General features: G+C 40.8%; 1 protein-coding gene and 2 pseudogenes across 3 annotated transcripts in view; 2 read left to right on the forward strand and 1 right to left on the reverse strand.

Annotated features, from left to right (window-relative positions):
- Window positions 1-18961, reverse strand: part of NUDCD3 (NudC domain containing 3) — a 238738-nt gene that overhangs the window by 170154 nt on the left and 49623 nt on the right. The window lies entirely within an intron of this gene.
- On the forward strand, window positions 2795-4503 carry LOC143648360 (60 kDa heat shock protein, mitochondrial pseudogene; annotated as a pseudogene).
- LOC143678376 (spermidine synthase pseudogene) lies at window positions 16377-17240 on the forward strand (annotated as a pseudogene).

The following is an 18961-nucleotide window of genomic DNA, read 5'->3' on the forward strand; positions in this document are numbered from 1 at the left end:
AAATGGGAACTCCTTAAGAACAAGAGCTTCTGTACCTCAAAGGACATTGTCAAATAGGTGAAGAGGCAGCCAATTCATTGAGAGAAAATATTTGGAAACCATATATCGGATAAAGGTTTGATATCCTGTGTACATAAAGAAACTATACAGCTCAACAACGAAAGAGCAAACAACCCAATTATAAAATAAGCAAAAGATATGAACACTTTTTCAAAGAGTAAATATAAATGGCTAAAAAGCACATGAAGAGACGCTCATCTTCATTAGCTATAAGGGAAATGCAAATCAATACAACAAGAAGTCTAACAAAATAAGTCATCAGTGGCTAAGAGAGATCAAACAGAGTCAAGAGTCTATTCTGGAGGCTACTCTTATGCAAGCTGAATTCAGTTAGACAGTGCTAACTTCCATGGTTTGCTAAACCCCAACCAACATCACTCCTATTAACTCTTAAGAACACATAGAGCTCAAACTGAGACTCTATAAACGTTTCATATACTACCTTTGCTTTCCTGGAAACTATAGTTTCCAAAAGGTTCCTAGGTCAGATAAATCCGGAAACCCAGAGGGACCAGCCTCTCCAGGATTATCAACTAATTACTTCCTCCTATCCTTGAATATCCACACTCCTTTCTCAACTGCCTAAACTTCCCTATAGATCAGAAGAAGGATCAAAGAAGAAATAGTAGTTATAATAGAGAAAATAGGATTTAACAAAGGAGTGTGACTGCTGAATCACTATACTGATATTTCTTCTGGCCTCCACTGCATTGGAGCAGTTAGAAGGAAAAATCTGAAATGGCAAAATGGTAACCCATAACAAACTCTGAAATCTGTTTTGTAATTACTTGTTGAAGTGTACTTTAAAATTGTTTCCCCCCCTTTTCTTTGTATATATATTTGTATATATATTTCAAAATAAAAAACCTTAAAAAAAAAATAAGGAACTCTAATTTTCTGAATCTAATACGAAGAATCAGGCAGAATGATGGACCAAAAGAATCATTTCACAAGTTGGATTCCTCCAAGTAACAGTCCCATAACTAGAAAGGAAAAAGGGCTCCATAATACAGTTAATTTAGGGAATGCTGGGATAAATTAAATGTTTCTTTACTTTAAGACCTCTGGATTAGAACACAGCACAAATTACTCACCAATGTTTCAGAGGATTCCAGTTACAGAAAAATGTACCATGAGTAGGAGACAACCAAATCTTTAACTTAGCCTGAATCTCTTTTACTATAGATAGAGGGTATCATCCCCCATCACCTGACTTCCAGATCACTAACACTTCCCACAATACTGACATTTAAGGAATTTCTTTCTTTACCTTTTTCTAAATGTCCTGTTCTTACAGAGTCAGAGACATAACTCTATTTTTGTTTTTTGTGGGGTTTTTTTTTGGGGGGGGGGAAGGAGCAAGACATTTTTTAATATGTAACAAAATACTGTTACAATAGCTATTTTTAGCTCATGTCAATTATATTGGAAATTATTTTTTTAAAGTACATATCTGCAACAAAGAAACTCGTAAGTGTTTTTAAAAAAGGGGATCTTCTCACATGACTGAATTGAATCAGACAGAAGAGCACAAAGTGAGGTACAAACACCTCCAACACCAGCCCAGGACCTGACAGAAAGCAGAGGTATGTGTCCCACTTCAGCCTCAGCAGTGGCACTGGACCACTGTAAATACCCTCTCTAATACCAGATTGGTGTAAAGTTTTTTCACCTCAAGTGTGCCACTAGGACACAGCCAAAATGGGAAAGGAAAAGAATCCTATCAGCACTGTCATCACTGGACACGTCAACTTAACAAGTCCATTGCTACTGGCCACCTATCTATAAATGTAGTGCAACTGACAAAAGAACTATCAAAAAACTTGAGAAAGAGGCTATTGAGATGGGAAGGGGTTCCTTCAAGCATGTCCCAGTCTTGGATAAACTGCAAGTTGAATTGATGTCAACTGACATCATCATGTGGAAACCAAGACAAGCAAGTATTAGCGCAGCCATCGTAATGCCCCAGGACACACAGACTTTATCAAGAACATGTTCACAGCACATCTCAGCTTGATTGTGCTGTTCTAATTGCTGCTGTTTGTGCTTTTTTCTTTTTTCTTTTTTTTTTTTTTGCCTGTGCTTTTAAATTTAAAACTGGTAACTCCCAAAATGGGTCAGACCCATGGGGCATCTCCTTCTTGCTTACACACTGGGTGTGAAACAACTAATTATTGATGTTAACAAAATGGGTTCCACTGAGCCACCCCACAGCAAGAAAAGAAATTGGGAAGTCAGCACCTACATTAGGAAAGTTGACTACAACCCCCACATAGTAGTATTTGTGCCAATTTCTCACTGGAATGGTGACAACATGCTGAAGCCAAGTGTTAACGTGCCTTGCGTCAAGAGATGGAAAGTCACCCACAAGGACGGCAATGCCAATGGAACCACTCTGCCTGAAGCTCTGAATGGCATCCTGTCACCTACTCGCCCAACAGACAAGCCCCTGAGTCTACCCATTCAGTAGTCTACAAAATTGGTGGTATGGGTACCGCCCCTATGGGCTGAGTGGAGACTGGTGTTCTCAATCCGGCTAAGTGGTCACCTTTGCTCCAGTCAACATCATGACTGACCATAAAGTATGTTGGAATGCACCACTGAGGCTCTGGCTGAAGCTCTTCTTGGGGACAATGTGGACTTCAATGTCAAGAATAAAAGATATTCTTTGTGCCCTCACTCGCCGCTGACAGCCTGCCTCTCCGTCTGCATGCTCAGCCACTGCCCCACAAAAATGCTTCAATTACCCACTGTCCTTCACCAAATAAGGCCAGTGTCCAGGGCATTGGCTGCTCATCTCACTCGGGCTTATGCCAAAGATGGAAAATTCAGTGCAGATGCCCGAGCCTTAATGCTTCAAGGTGTAGATCTTTTAGCTAATGCTGTAGCCATTACTATGGGGCCAAAGGGAAGAACAGTGATTACTGAAGGGAGCTGGGGAAGTCACAAAGTAACAAAAGATGGTGTGACTGTTGCAAAGTCAATGGACTCGAAGAATAAATATAAAACTATTGGTGCTAGACTTGATCAAGATGTTGTCAATAACACAAATGATGAGGCTGAGGATGGCACCACAACTGTTACTGTACAGGAATGCTCTATTGCCAAGGAAGGCTTTGAGAAGATTAGCAAAAGTGCTAATCCAGTGGACATCAAGAGAGGTGTGATGGTAGCTGTTGATGCTATAATTCTTTGCTGAACTTAAGAAGCAGTCGAAACCTGTGACAACCCCTGAATAAACTGCTCAGGTTGCTACAATTTCTACAAATGGAGACAAGGAAATTAGTAACATAATTTCTGATGCAATGAAAAAGGCTGGAAGAAAGGGTGTCATCGCAGTAAATGATGGAAAAACATTGAATGATGAATGAGAAATTATTGCAGGCATGATGTTTGGAGCAGGGTTATATTTCACCATACTTTATTAATACATCAAAAGATCAGAAATGAGAATTCCAGAATGCCTATGTCCTTCTGAGTGAAAAGAAAATTTCTAGTTTCCAATCCGTTTTACCTGCTCTTGATATAGCCAATGTTCACCGTAAGCCTTTGGTTATAACCACTGAAGATGTTGATGGAGAAGCTTTAAGTACTCTTGTTTTGGATAGGCTGAAAGTTGGTCTTCAGGCTGTAGCAGTCAAAGCTCTAGGTTTTGGTGATAATTAGAATCAGCTCAAAGACATGGCTATTGCTACTGGTGATACAGTACTTGGAGAAGAGGGGTTGACTCTAAACCTTGAAGACATTCGGCCTCATGATTTGGGAAAAATTGGAGAGGTCATAATGACTAAAGATGATGCCTTGCTCTTGAAAGGAAAAGGTGACAAGACTCAAACTGAAAAAAGTATTCAAGAAATCACTGAGCAGTTAGACAGCATAACTAGTGAATATGAAAAGGAAAAACTAAATGAACGTCTAGCAAAACTTTCAGATGGAGTAGCTGTGTTCAAGGTTGGAGGAACAAGTGATGTGGAAGTGAATGAAAAGAAAGAGTTACAGATGCACTCAATGCTACACGAGCTGCTGTTGGAGAAGGCACTGTTCTGGGAGGTGGTGGTGCTCTGCTTCGATGCATTCCAGCCTTGGACTCACTAACTCCAAATAATGAAGATCAAAAAACTGGTATAGAAATTATTAAAAGAACACTCAAAATTCCTCTGATGACCATTGCTAAGAATGCAGGTGATGAAGGTTCATTGATAGTTAAGAAAATTATGCAAAGTTCCTCAGAAGTTGGCCATGATGATATACTTGGAGATTTTGTGAATATGGTAGGAAAAGAAATTATTGATTCAACTAAGGTTGTAAGAACTGCTTTATTGGATGCTGCTGGGGTGGCCTCTCTTTTAACCACAGCAGAAGCTGTAGTCACATAAAATTCCTAAAGAAGAGAAGGACCCTGCAATGGGTGGAACGGGTGGAATGGGAGGTGGCATGTTCTAAATCCTAGAATAGTGCTCTACCATGATTAACGAAATGTGATGGGATGCTCAAAGCAGTGTTTCTCACCAATAACTTAGTCATTCAAAGAAAATGAAAGAAGAACAGGCTGGCTGATGAAAGAACATCACTATAACCATCAGTTACTGGTTTTAGTTGACGATACATAATGTTTTACGGCAGTCATTGTCCATGCCTACAGATAATTTATTTTGTATTTTTTGAATAAAAAGACATTTGCACATTCTTGATACCAGGTACAAGAGCCATGTACCTGTGTACTGCTTTCAACTTAAACCACTAAGGAATTTTTACTCATTTTGTTAAAATCAGGATTTTAGTGCTTGCCATCACTAGATGAGAAGTTAAGCAGAAGTCTTTCAAAGGAGAGTAAGAATAACTGTGTATAGAGAAATATTCAATTATGTGACAAACCTCTGTGTAAAAGAAATTTGTTTAAAGTTAAAAAAAAAAAAAGATGTTCTTGGCCATGTGGCTGGTGACAGGAAAAATGATCCATCAATGGAAGGAGCTATCTTCATTGCACAGGTGACTATCTGACCCTACCCAGTCTCATCAGTGCTGGCTGTGCACCTGTGCTAGACTGTCCCCCAGCTCACAGTTCTTGCAAGTTTACTGAACTGAAGGAGAAGATCAACTGCTGTTCTGGTAAGAAGTTGGAAGATGGCCCCCAATTCTTGAAATCTCGTGTGATGGTTCATATTTTAAAACTTCAATTTCTATGTGAGACTAAAGCAAAAAATGTTTATTTGGTACAAAATTTATATTTTGACTAGTGCATTTCCGAATTTAACTTACATGAACAGTTTAATTGTTCTATGTACTTATGGTGCTATAAGTACATGGAACTTTGAATAGGGCATGAGATTTTGTAGGTTTGTCGAGTGTGATGCCCCGACAAATCCCAGAGTGATTTCAACAGTGAATAAAGCAGTATTTGCAAAGTCCCCTTGGGGGAATGGCAAGAAAGGGGAAAATACAAATTCCTCATTTGGAGAATTCCTGATATTCTTGCAAGCAGTGGGGACAACCAAATCAATAGGCTGAGCCCTCAATCTTGGGGTTTGTTCATATGAAACTTATCCCTGCAAAGAATAAGTTACTTAAAATCAGGTCTAAGAGTCACCCCCAGAGAAGCTCTTTTGTTGTTCAGATGTGGCCTCTCTCTCACCCAACACAGCAAGCAAACTCACTGCCCACTCCCTCTCTACACAGGACATGTCTCCCAAGGGTGTAAGCCTCCCTGGCAACATGGGACAGAAATCCTAGAACGAGCTGGGACTCAATTATCAAGAGATTGAGAAAACCTTCTCAACCAGAGGGGTGCTCTTGTTTGCTAGCTGCTGGAATGCAACACACCAGAGACAGATTGGCTTTTAATAAAAGGGGATTTATTTTGTTAGTTCTTCAGAGGAAAGGCAGCTATCTTTCTACTGAGGTTCTTTCTTACGTGGGAAGGCACAAGATGGTCTCTGCTGGCCTTCTCTCCAGGCTCCTGGGTTCCAACAACTTTCCCCAGGGTGACTTCTTTCTGCAGCTCCAAAGGCCTGGGCTCAGCTGCAAGTGCTGGGATGAGGAATGCTGAGCTGCTTAGGCTGTGCTCTCTCATTTAAGCACCAGCTAATTAAGACAAACGTCATTCATTGCAGCAAGCACGTCTCCTAACCGAATGCAGATGTAATTAGCAACAGATGAGGGTCACGTGCCATTGGCTTATGTCCACAGCAACAGAACTAGGTACGTTCACCTGGCCAAGTTGACAACTGAATCTAACTACCACAAGGGGAAAGATAGAAATGAGACTAAATAAAGTGTCAGTGGCTGAGAGATTTCAAACAGAGTCTAGAGGTTATCCTGGAGATTATTCTTACGCATCATAAAGATATCCCCTCTTTAGTTTAAGGTGTATAGCTTGGCTAGAGGAAAGTGCCTGAAACTGCAGAGCTGTGTTCCAGTAGCCACGTTTCTCGAAGATGATTGTATAATAATACAGCTTTCACAATGTGACAGCTTGTGTCTGATGCTCCTTTTATCTAGGGTATGAACAGATAAGTAAAAAATACGTATAAAAAAATAAACAAATAATAGGGGGAGCAAATGTTAAAATAAACATTGTTGAGTAGACTGAAATACTAGTGATCAATGAAAGGGAGTGGTAAGGGGTATAGGGAAAAAAATAGGGGGAACAATGGTAAAAATAAATTGGGTAGATGGAAATACTACTAGTGAATGAGAGAGAGGGGTAAGGGGTGTGGTATCTATGAGGTTTTTCTTTTTTTTTCTTTTTATTTCTTTTTCTGGAGTGACGCAAATGTTCTAAAAATGATGCAAATATTCATGTTTGTATTTGTTTTGTTTTGTCAATAAAAACATTAAAAAAAAAAGATTATGTACCCCAGAAATGCCATGTTTTAATCCTGATCCAATCTTATGGGGGCAGCCATTTCATTTCATCCTGATTCAATACTGTAGGGTGTGAACTTTTGACAACATCATCTCCACAGAGATGTGACGCCCCATTCTGGGTACGGCCTTTTGATTAGCTGGAGATGTGACTCCACCCATTCAGGGTGGATCTTGATTCGTTTACTGGAGTCCTTTAAAAGCGGAAACATTTTGGAGATGCTGATGGTTAGAGAACAGCTGTTTCACAGCTGGCAGAGCCAACAGCAGACATTTGGAGATGCAGGACCCAACAGACATTGCCATGTGCCTTCCCATGAGATAATAAGCAAGCCAGAACCCAGCATTGTGTCCCGAGGAGCTGAGTGTAGGCCCACAGAGGCCAAATAAGAAACCACCACAGGAACACAGGATGAAAGCAATGGAGCCTAGGAGCAAGGGACCAGCAGATGCCAGCCATATGCCTTCCAAGCTGTGCTGGTTTGAAAGGACGTTTGTCCCCTAGAAAAACCATGTTTTAATCTAAATCCCATTTCATAAAGGCAGAATAATCCCTAGTCAATACTGTATGCATGAAACTGTAATCATATCACTTTCCTAGAGATGTGATTTAATCAAGAGTGGTTGCTAAGCTGAATTAGGTGATGACATGTCTCCCGATTTGGGTGGGTCTTGATAAATTTCTGGAGTTCTATAAAAAAGAAAACATTTTGGGGAATGAAAGATTCAGAGAGGGCCACGGTGGCTCAGCAGGCAAGAATGCTTGCCTGCCATGCCAAAGAACCCGGGTTCGATTCCCGGTGCCGGCCCATGTAAAAAATTTAAAAGATTCAGCGGAGAAGATAGCGGCTTAGTAAGACGCGCGGGTCTTAGTTTCTCCTCCAGAAAAGCAACTAAAGAAACAGAAACAATACGAAACAGCTCCCGGAGTCACGACAGAGACCAAAAAGACAGCGTACCCCATTCTGGAACAGCTGAACGGGCAGGGAGAATCTGCTGCGGTGAGATACCCGAGGGGCGCGCGTTTTCCCAGCTGGGGCGGCTGGCGACTGGGGTCCCCTCCACGCACGTGGCTCCCCGGTCTGACTGGGAACGTTGGATAGCGGGGCCCTCCCGTCACGCTTGGCGTTTCGGGCCAGCTGGGCAATTAGGACCGGCACTCTCCCAAGCCGCGGCGGCCAGAGACCCCCGCCTCCACACGCGGTTTCCCGGGCCGACTGCCGTGCAGACAGACGAGCGCCACGAGCGCCACCTACTGGGCAGGAAAAGAAAAACAGAGCCCAGAGATTTCACAGAAAAAGCTTTCAACCAGCTGGGTCCCACACCCAGGGAAATCTGATCAAATGCCCAGACACCAGCAGAAAATAATGGATGACGCTCGGAAAACTGAAGATATGGCCCAGTCAAAGGAACAAACCAATAGTTCAAATGAGATACAGGAGCTGAGACAACTAATGCTGAATATACGAACAGAAATGGAAAAACTCTTCAAAAACCAAATCAATAAATTGAGGGAGGACATGAAGAAGACATGGGCTGAACAAAAAGAAGAAATAGAAAATCTGAAAAAACAAATCACAGAACTTATGGGAGTGAAGGACAAAGAAGAAAAAATGGAAAAAACAATGGATACCTACAATGGTAGATCTAAAGAGACAGAAGCTACAATTAGTGAACTGGAGGATGGAACATCTGAATTCCAAAAAGAAACAGAAACTATAGGGAAAAGAATGGAAAAACTTGAGCAGGGGATCAGGGAACTGAATGACAATATGAAGCGCACAAATATACGTGTTGTGGGTGTCCCAGAAGGAGAAGAGAAGGGAAAAGGAGGAGAAAAACTAATGGAAGAAATTATCACTGAAAATTTCCCAACTCTTATGAAAGACCTAAATTTGCAGATCCAAGAAGTGCAGTGCACCCCAAAGAGAATAGACCCAAATAGGCGTTCTCCAAGACACTTACTAGTTAGAATGTCAGAGGTCAAAGAGAAAGAGAGGATCTTGAAAGCAGCAAGAGAAAAACAATCTGTCACATACAAGGGAAACCCAATAAGACTATGTGTAGATTTCTCAGCAGAAACCATGGAAGCTAGAAGACAGTGGGATGATATCTTTAAATTACTAAAAGAGAAAAACTGCCAACCAAGACTCCTATATCCAGCAAAATTGTCCTTCAAAAATGAAGGAGAAATTAAAACATTTATAGACAAAAAGTCACTGAGAGAATTGGTGACCAAGAGACCAGCTCTGCAAGAAATACTAAAGGGAGCACTAGAGTCAGATACGAAAAGACAGAAGAGAGAGGTATGGAGTAAAGTGTAGAAAGAAGGAAAATCAGATATGATATATATAATACAAAAGCCAAAATGGTAGAGGAAAATATTATCCAAACAGTAATAATACTAAAAGTTAATGGACTGAATTTCCCAATCAAAAGACATAGAATGGCAGAATGGATTACGACCCAGCAATACCACTGCTAGGTATCTACTCAAAGGACTTAAGGGCAAAGACACAGACGGACATTTGCACACCAGTGTTTATAGCAGCATTATCTACAATTGCAAAGAGATGGAAACAGCCAAAATGTTCATCAACAGACGAGTGGCTAAACAAACTGTGGCGTATACCTACGATGGAATATTATGCAGCTTTAAGACAGGATAAACTTATGAAGCATGTAATAACATGGATGGACCTAGAGAACATTATGCTGAGTGAGTCTAGCCCAAAACTAAAGGACAAATACTGTAAGGTCCCACTGATGTGAACCGACATTCAAGAATCAGCTTGGAATATATCATTGGTAACAGAGACCAGCAGGAGTTAGAAACAGGGTAAGATAATGGGTAATTGGAGCTGAAGGGATACAGACTGTGCAACAGGACTAGATACAAAAACTCAAAAATGGACAGCACAATAATACCTAAGTGTAATGTAACTAGGTTAGGAACACTGAATGAAGCTGCACCTGAAATATGGTTTTTTGTTTGTTTGTTTGTGTGTATCTTTTGTTTTTGTTTTTTTTCTTTTTCCTTTTTATATATATATATATTATTAGTATTATTACTTTAATTCTCTTCTCTATATTAACATTCTATATCTTTTTCTGCTGTTTTGCTAGTTCTTTTCCTAAATCGATGCAAATGTACTAAGAAATGATGATCATACATCTATGTGATGATACTAAGAATTACTGAGTGCATTTGTAGAATGGAATGATTTCTAAATGTTGTGTTAATTTCTTTTCTTTTTTTTGATTAATAAAAAAAATTAAAAAAAAAAAAAGATTCAGAGAAAGCCAAGCACAGCGACGTAGCCACAAGAAGCAGAGTCCATAAGCCAACAACATTTGGAGATGAAGGAACATGCCTCCCAGGGAGCGTCCTGAAACAGGAAACCAGGAGAAGCAGCTAGCAGATGATGCCGTGCTCACCATGTGCCATTCCAGATGAGAGAAGAACCCTGACTGTGTTCACCATGTGCCTTTCCAGACGAGACAGAAACTCTGTGTTCAACATGTGCCTTCTTACTTGAGAGAGAAACCCTGAACTTCATCGGCCTTCTTGAACCAAGGTATCTTTTCCTGGATGCCTTAGATTGGACATTTCTATAGGCTTGTTTTCATTGAGACATTTTCTCGGCCTTAGAACTGTAAATTAGCAATTTATTGAATTCCTCTTTTGAAAAGCCATTCCGTTTCTGGTATATTGCATTCCTGCAGCTGGCAAACTAGAACACCAGCTGACAGAAATGTTCCAGATGGCATTAATCTTTTCTGAGTGAAGGTAATCTCTTGTTGGTGCCTTAGTTTGGAAATTTTCTCAGCACTAGAACTGTAAACTTGTAATTTATTTTTTATACTTATTAAAAGGGAATTTAATAAATATACTGCTTTCTGGAAGCTTAGCAAACTAATACATCTGGTGATGCTGCCATCACTGATATGGTTCCTAGCAAGCCCATGTGTGTTGGGAGCATCTCTGACTCTCCTCCTCTGGATCAAGTTTTGCTGTTCATGAGATGAGACAAGCAGCTGCAGTGGGTGTCATCAAGGCAGTGGACAAGAAGGCTACGGGGGCTGGCCAGGTCACCAAGTCTGCCCAGAAGGCTCAGGAGGATAAATCAGTATTATCAGTAACATTTATACCCCAGTCTTAATCTGGGTGGAAGTGGTGGTGGAAGAAATGTCCCAGAACTGTTTCTATGTAGGTTTAATACGGTAAAAAAAAAACAAAAAACTGGCTAATGATAAAAATGGATCATAAAATTTTCAGAAGAACACTACTTGGTGGTTCCTCAGAAAGTTAAATATAGAAAATTAAATACAGGACCCAGCAACCCCTTCACTAGGTATATCACAAAAGAACTAAAAGTGGAACTCAAAAGTACATCTGCACAGTAATGTTCACAGTAGCATTATTCACAACTGCCACAAGATAGAAGCAACCCAAGTGTTGAATGGAAAAACAAAATGTGGTATATACATACAATGGAATATTACTCAGCTATTAAAAAAAAAGTTCTGATACATGAGGCAACATGGATCAACCTTTAAAGAAAGGGCCAAATACTTTATGATTTCACTGACATGAAGTAACGAGAATAAGCAAATTCACAGAGTCATATCCTAGAATACAAGTTTCCAGGGTCCGGTGCATAAGTAGGGAACAGGATATTAATACTTAAATTGTACAGAGATTCTATTTGGGATGATGGAAAAGTTTTGGTTATGGATGTTGGTGATGGTAGCACAACTCTGTGAGTATAACTTAACAGCACTAAATATATATTTGAATGTAATTAGAAGAGAAAATTTCAGGTTGTATATGTTTTTAGAATAAACATTTTTAAAAATCCATAAGATTGTATAACGCAACCAATGAATCCTAAAACAAACCATGGACAACAGTTAATAGTACAGTTATAAAAATGTTCTTTCATCAGTTACAATAAATGTACCACACTAATGTAAGGTGTTAATAATAGGGTGGCCCACCAGAATGGCCATTATCAACAAAACAAAAAATGACAAGAGCTGGAGAGGATGTGGAGAAAGAGGCACACTTATCCACTGTTGGTGGGAATGTCAAATGGTGCAACCACTGTGGAAGGCAGTTTGGCGGTTCCTCAAAAAGCTAAATATAGAATTGCCATATGACCCAGCAATACCATTGCTAGGTATCTACTCAGAGGACTTAAGGGCAAAGACACAAACGGACATTTGCACACCAATGTTTACAGCAGCGTTATTTACAATTGCAAAGAGATGGAAACAGCCAAAATGTCCATCAACATACGAGCAGCTAAACAAAATGTGATATATACATACGATGGAATATTATGCAGCTTTAAGACAGAATAAACTTACGAAGCATGTAATAACATGGATGGACCTAGAGAACATTATGCTGAGTGAGTCCAGCCAAAAACTAAAGGACAAATACTGTATGGTCCCACTGATGTGAACCGACATTAGGGAATAAACTTGGAATATGTCATTGGTAACAGAGACCATCAGGAGTTAGAAATAGGGTAAGATAATGGGTAATTGGGGCTGAAGGGATACAGACTGTGCAACAGAACTGGATATAAAAACTCAAAAATGGACAGCACAATACTACCTAATTGTAATGTAATTATGTTAAAACACTGAATGAAGCTGCATCTGAGCTATAGTTTTTTTTTGTTTTTGTTTTTTTTATATTTTTTTATTTTTTCTCTATATTATCATTTTATTTCTTTTTCTGTTGTCTTGCTATTTCTTTTTCTAAATTGATGCAAATGTACTAAGAAATGATGATCATACATCTATGTGATGATATTAAGAATTACTGATTGCATATGTAGAATGGAATGATTTCTAAATGTTGTGTTAGTTAATTTTTTTTTAATTAAGAAAAAAATAAAAAATAAAAATAAAAATCAAATAATAGGGTGGGATATGAGAATTTTGTCATTTATGCACGATTTTTCTGTAAACCTACAACCTCTCTAATAAAAAATTATTTAAAAAAAAAGTCTTCAGAAGGAATGGAATGTTTTATGGACCATTTATTTTGTATGTGTGGTAGCTTTAAGCTCTTTGTTTTTAAAATCAGTAGTTTTTAAATGGAAACAACTTGACCAGAAACCCGTCACAGAATTTTGAGACTCATTAGAAAGAAGTTTAATAAGGGGGGAACATTTCATTTCAGGGAACATTTAAGATAGCTCTTAAAGTGAACTAGAGAATCTTTTAAATTCCCTTGGTCTTTCTTTTTGCAGACATGCATTTTCTAATTTTCTCAATGAATATATGTTACTTCTGAAGAAACTTCTAGGATTTTTAAAAATTTCACAGCCATCTATGTCTAATGAGCATCCTCCTGTAATTCCAACAGAAATGAGGCCGGTAGGCCCATGTATGCAAAAAAAAAAACAAACATAAAGACAGTCACTGCGGCCCAGTTAACAGGGCATCAGGCCAACTTTGACCATAGTACTCCACAGCAGGTCTGTGGAAGGAATGCTGGGCCACTGTTCTAAAGAACATGGTATGGGCTGATGTGGACTCGTGTGGAAAGTAAATAAATAAGAGGGAGAGAGATGAACAAGTATACTTATATCTCCACAGAATATCTCCTAAACAATGCGCAGAAAACTGGTACCAAAAGTGCCCATGGGTAGGGTGACCAGGTATCTGTCTTGAGCCTGTGGCCCTGGTGCAGTTATTAACAGTGCTCCCTTTCCCTTTCAAAAGGGCCTCAGTTTGGGATGAATTACACTGTCACTTCATCTGTGTGAAGAACTCAGGGACCGCAGATAAAAAAAAGACTGACTTTTTACTACTGCTGTCATTGTTTTTAATGGGTGCACACACCATTTTTTCAAAATGCCAATACAAAAAGATTTTTAACAAAAAAAATGAGAAACTTCCAGATTGGAGTAGTACACAAAGTCACTTGAAAATAAAAGCAGAGGTCCTTAGCCATAAAGAAACTCAGCTAAGGATGAACTGCCGCCCTAACCAGGACATGGTTTTTGTGAAAGAGAACATTGGGCTTGGGTGACACCGCCACTTAACATGGGCAACCATGAGTCATAAAGTCTCAGTGTCCTAATGAAATAGGCCTCAGGGATGGGAAATAAAATGAGACACTGAATGTAAACAGCCTTGCATGTTGCACAGTACCATACGCTATATACTAAGGTAAAACTCAGTCTGCCCTAAGGAAGTCAGAGACAGCCAACCAAGACCAATCTGAGAAGAATGAAAGGTAAGAAATATGATAATACTCATCTCCAAGTCACCTGAGGCAATGCTTTTCTCCAATACCTTTCTTATCAAACCACCAAGGTAGAGAATCTGAAAACTGCTACTGGGCAGTGAAATTTGCCAAGGCTTCCTGGATGCAAGAAGCCACTAGAGGGACACTAGCTAACCTGTCAGTGGAGAACATCACACTCTACACACTGCAAATATACTCACGCACCCAACACGCAAACTTGTGCAACTCTGTCTAGGTTCCTTTCTTGATATAACGAGTTTTGCAGAGTACTTTCAGGAGTTTTATTGCTTTTACTGCCTGGAGAGATTGGGCTTGTCTTCTTTGGGGGTGGGAAGTAACTTCAGGACCTAACACAGTCAGGAAGAGGTAGGCCAAAAGGCATCATCCTCACTCACTAAGTTAGGGAGGCTCTAGTCACCACACCTAACTCCTTAAGCACTCTTTCCGCAAGCAGCAGGTCGTGGGGATCAGCAGCACAGCCTTCAAAGATGAAAATAACAAAGGATCTGGATGGAGTTTATTCTACTGGGAGAACCTTAGCACCAGAAATGACATTTTTCCTACTTTATTCAGTTTCTCACTAGGGACACCAGAAAATGCTTAAGTGTTTTTTTAGGTCACAGCTAGTCCTACCTACCCACTTACTGTGAAGTTCTGGCAGCAGGAAAACAGTAAGCACTCAGTGCACCCAATTGCCAAGCATGATGCAAACTGTGGGGGAGGATAGGGGGAAAAGTGTGCAAACACCACTTCTCCCAGCCAACTTCAAAGGTCACTAAGCCTCATGGAATAGAAGCCCAGACTGTAGTTTCCCACGCCTCCCCTGCGGGTCACAGAACAGAGAGCATCAGCTCTCCCAAAGAAGATTCTGGTCCAGGCCTAGTGCAGCTTGCTGCTGCCTCTGCTGAAAGTTGAGGGGGAGCACTGTTTGGTTTTCTTTTCCCTGCTTCCACCCTCTCTGGTTCCCAGCTGTGAAGAAGAATTGCATGCCTCCTCCTCAGCCCTGGGTGCTTTCCCTGGGCTCCAGACGAACAGAGGACAGATTGTAATAGGTCTCCTCTTCAGTGTCAGGTCCAAGTGCCTGCTATTATGGGGTCCGCTGAGTCAGCACCATACCCCTACTGAAGAACTCGTCAATAAAAAAAGAAAGGTCACACCAAAATAGGGGAGGGGGGAAAAGAAGTTACTTCCAATGCTGTGACATGATAATAACACCCACAGATCAGTGCCAATTTCTTGCTTTCTGAAGCAGAATGTACCCAGACAGAATCAGGACTGCTCACTTAAATTGAGGCCAGCGGAAGCTCCCACTTCAAAACTTGTGCTAGTGGGTGGCCCAAAAGAAGTCTTCCTTTTCCCCCAACTGACTCAAACTGCTGTACAAACAGCTTAAAGACACAAGGAGATAAAAAAAGAAGCCAGAGGCTCTGTTCCTCTCCATCAAACCTAGTCAGAGGTTAACCTCTCAGATCAAAGGCTGGCCAGGAACAAGCATAGGGGATTCAAGTAGGCAGGCACTCTTAAACCCCATTTGCCCCAAGGCCCTGAGAAAAACCCGAATGAATTATGGAATTCATTCCATAAATATTTGCTAAATGAAAGAACCAAACCTAGTATACTTAGCATGTACAAAAAGTTTTAATTACCTAACCTTTACAAGAACCCTCTACCATCCCTACATTACAAATGAGAAACCTAATTACCTAGAGAGATGAGGTAATTTGCCCAAAGCTAGAGGAAGTTGGTATTTCAACACAGGGTTCTTAAGATTCCAAAACTCACTCTTAACCCCTACCACAATTTTTTTTTAAGGGAAAAAAAAAGCTGGAGTGAGGAAGTGAAAAGACGAAATGGGATGGTTTCAGAAAGTAAAGAAGCAAAGTACTTCTTTGGCAAGTATACATACATATTAGCTTGTCCATTGAGAGGGCCAGAAGCAACGACAGCCCATTTCCAAAGAGTAAACCCAGCCTTGGTTTCTAAATACCTTTTTGTAGTCAAAAGAACCAGGGCTCCTTGGAGAAAAGAAGGATTCCAGAGTTGGGGCAGGAAAATACAAGATGAGTATGGAACATCTTATGGTATGAGACAGTAAGGAACTATTCAAAAAAGATGCAAACACTGGTCCCGTTGTGCCACAGCTCTGCTCAGCCTACAGTCCTAGGCCCGCCTGCCCACCATGGAGCCCAGACCAGACAGCCCTGCCACTTCTGGACCCACTGCCATCCATGAGGGCTGGTTGTGTGAGACGTGCAGCCTGTGGCCTGGCCAGGGCCTGTCACTGCAGGAGGAACAGTTGCTATACCATCTGCGCTCACGATACCAGGATATCTTTGTCTTCTAAGTAAGACTTACAGCAATGGGCTGGTGCTAGACAGCATCATCCACTACAGGGAGCGTGACCAGTTCTCCTATTAGGAGACGATTATCAACCTTCCCCTCTGCAGCCAGCCTAACCCCCACAAGGTGTTGATATCAGGGGTGGGGGACAGGGATGTCCTGTAGGAGGTAGTGAAGCACCCCTTGGTAGAGTCAGCTGTCCAGCGCGAGACTGATGAGGACAACATCCAGGTCTCCAAGAAGTTCCTGCCAGGCATGGCAGTTGGCTACTCCAGCTCAAAGGTGACCCTGCACATGGGTGATGGTTTTGAGTTCATGAAACAGAACCAGTACACCTTTAATGTTATCATCACTGACTCCTCAGATGGGCCCAGCTGAGAGGCCTCTTCAAGGAATCCTATAACCAGCTCATGAAAACAGCCCTCAAGGAGGACAGGATTCTCTGTTGCCAGGGCAAGTGCCAGTGGCTACACCTAGACCTTATCAAGGAGATGCGGCTGTTCTGCAAGTTCCTATTCCCCATGGTGGGCTACCCTACTGTACCATCCCCACCTACCTCAGCAGCGATATCAGCTTCATGCTGTGAGGTGAAAACCCGAGTACCAATTTCCAGGAGCCTGTGCAGAAGCTAACACACAAGCAAGTGGAACAAATGCAGGTGAAGTTCAAGTTTGCCTGCAAAGTTCTGAATGATGTAAGCTAAGCCCAGGTGCCACCACCACTGCCACAGGATCCCAGACCAGGGGCCTCCAGCATGCTGGTTCCGCTGCCCTGAAAAGGACTCTCTGCCGGCTCTTGCCCACCAAGTGTTAATAGGCCCCAAATGCTGCCAGCCTATTCTGCTGGGCAGACTGTCTGTCTATGTGGCATCCAGCCTCCAAGCCTCTACCAATTGTGTACAGCACCATCTCTCCCTTTCATCGCCCCCCAACTCACCAAATGTGTATTTATAACAAAGTTCTAAAAAAAAAAAATGATGCAAACATGTTGAAAGGACAAGTCAACTCAAAGGAGACTCCAATAACCACATATTATTGCTATGTGAGCAATAATACAACAAGTAACAAATTATACTCAATAGAGTAAATATCCCTGGGACCTTATATGTATAAACAAGTAACTGAATGAAATGTAAATAAATGGGGGAGAAAGGAAAACTCTTCCTTACAGTATAGTTCCAATTAATAAATGTAGAAAGAATAATGGAAACAGAAAGCCAGCATGTGATAAACACCACAGTAATAACTGCTTCAAGGAAGAATTAGCAATGGTTGCTAATACTAGTGGGCAAAATCATGATGGGAAACAAGATATTTTCAATGTCTCAAAGTATTTCCCCAAGATATTTTTTAATTGCAAAAGGAAAAATGGCAACTTCACAAGGGAGACACCTGGAAGGCACCATTTCAATCAGGCAATCAAAGTTAACATCTCCAGCAATGGGACAGATGGACATCAGTGCCTCCTAATGCGATTCACTGAGAAAGATATTGCACTTCTTCACATTCTTGCCAAAAATGCCAAAGTAGTGATTCATTTTCTTACCAATAATAAATAATATGAATACAGTCATAAGGAAATGTCAGACAAAACCATCTTAAGGGAATTCTGGGGGGAAAAGCCAGTATTCTTTAAAAGAATCAAGGTTAAGGTCATAAGAGGCAAAAACAGATTAAGAAAGACTAAGGAGACCTGACAATTAAATGCAACAAGCAATAGGGCAGGCAACAGTGGTTCACTGGTAGAGTTCTTGCCTGCCATGAGGAGACCTGTGTCTGCTTCCTGGTGCCTGCTCACGTAAAAAAATAATAATAATGAAATAAAATAAATGCAACAAGCGATAATGAATTAAATCCTGGACCAGAAAAAAAGAAGGATGCCAACATTTGAGAAAGCTGGATGAAGGATAGATGGTAATTCTTTTTTCCATTTTTGCAAATTTTTTTGATCTCTAAATTATCTTACAATGAGAAGTTTTTTTAAAAGACTAAAAAATAAATAGATATTGTCAGTTATGTGAGAGTAAGAGCTACAACACTAATCCCTGATGTCTAAGAAAAAGACTGGCGTCACACAACTGCAGATAGCATCAAAACCACAGACTTCACTCTGTATTGTTCAGAATCTCAGGACTGCTATTTCAAGTATCAGATCTCAATAGGCTCATGTATCTGACTTCTCAGGTCACCATCCATCATTTGGGATGATCTACTCCAGTAGTTTTTAAAGCACATTCTTCCAAATGAAGGTTCCCACTTCACCTGGGCTCTGCCTGAGACCCCCATCTCGCCCCTGGCACGTGAACACACACACACACACACACAGACACACACAGACATCAGCAGAATAGCTCAAATTCTATCTGTTCTACATTGTGGGCTTCCTATCAAGATTTCACCTGAACAACAAGGTCCTTGGCATAAC

The sequence above is a fragment of the Tamandua tetradactyla genome, chromosome 1 (genome assembly GCF_023851605.1).
Source record: "Tamandua tetradactyla isolate mTamTet1 chromosome 1, mTamTet1.pri, whole genome shotgun sequence".
In the NCBI taxonomy this organism is placed as follows: Eukaryota; Metazoa; Chordata; class Mammalia; order Pilosa; family Myrmecophagidae; genus Tamandua; species Tamandua tetradactyla.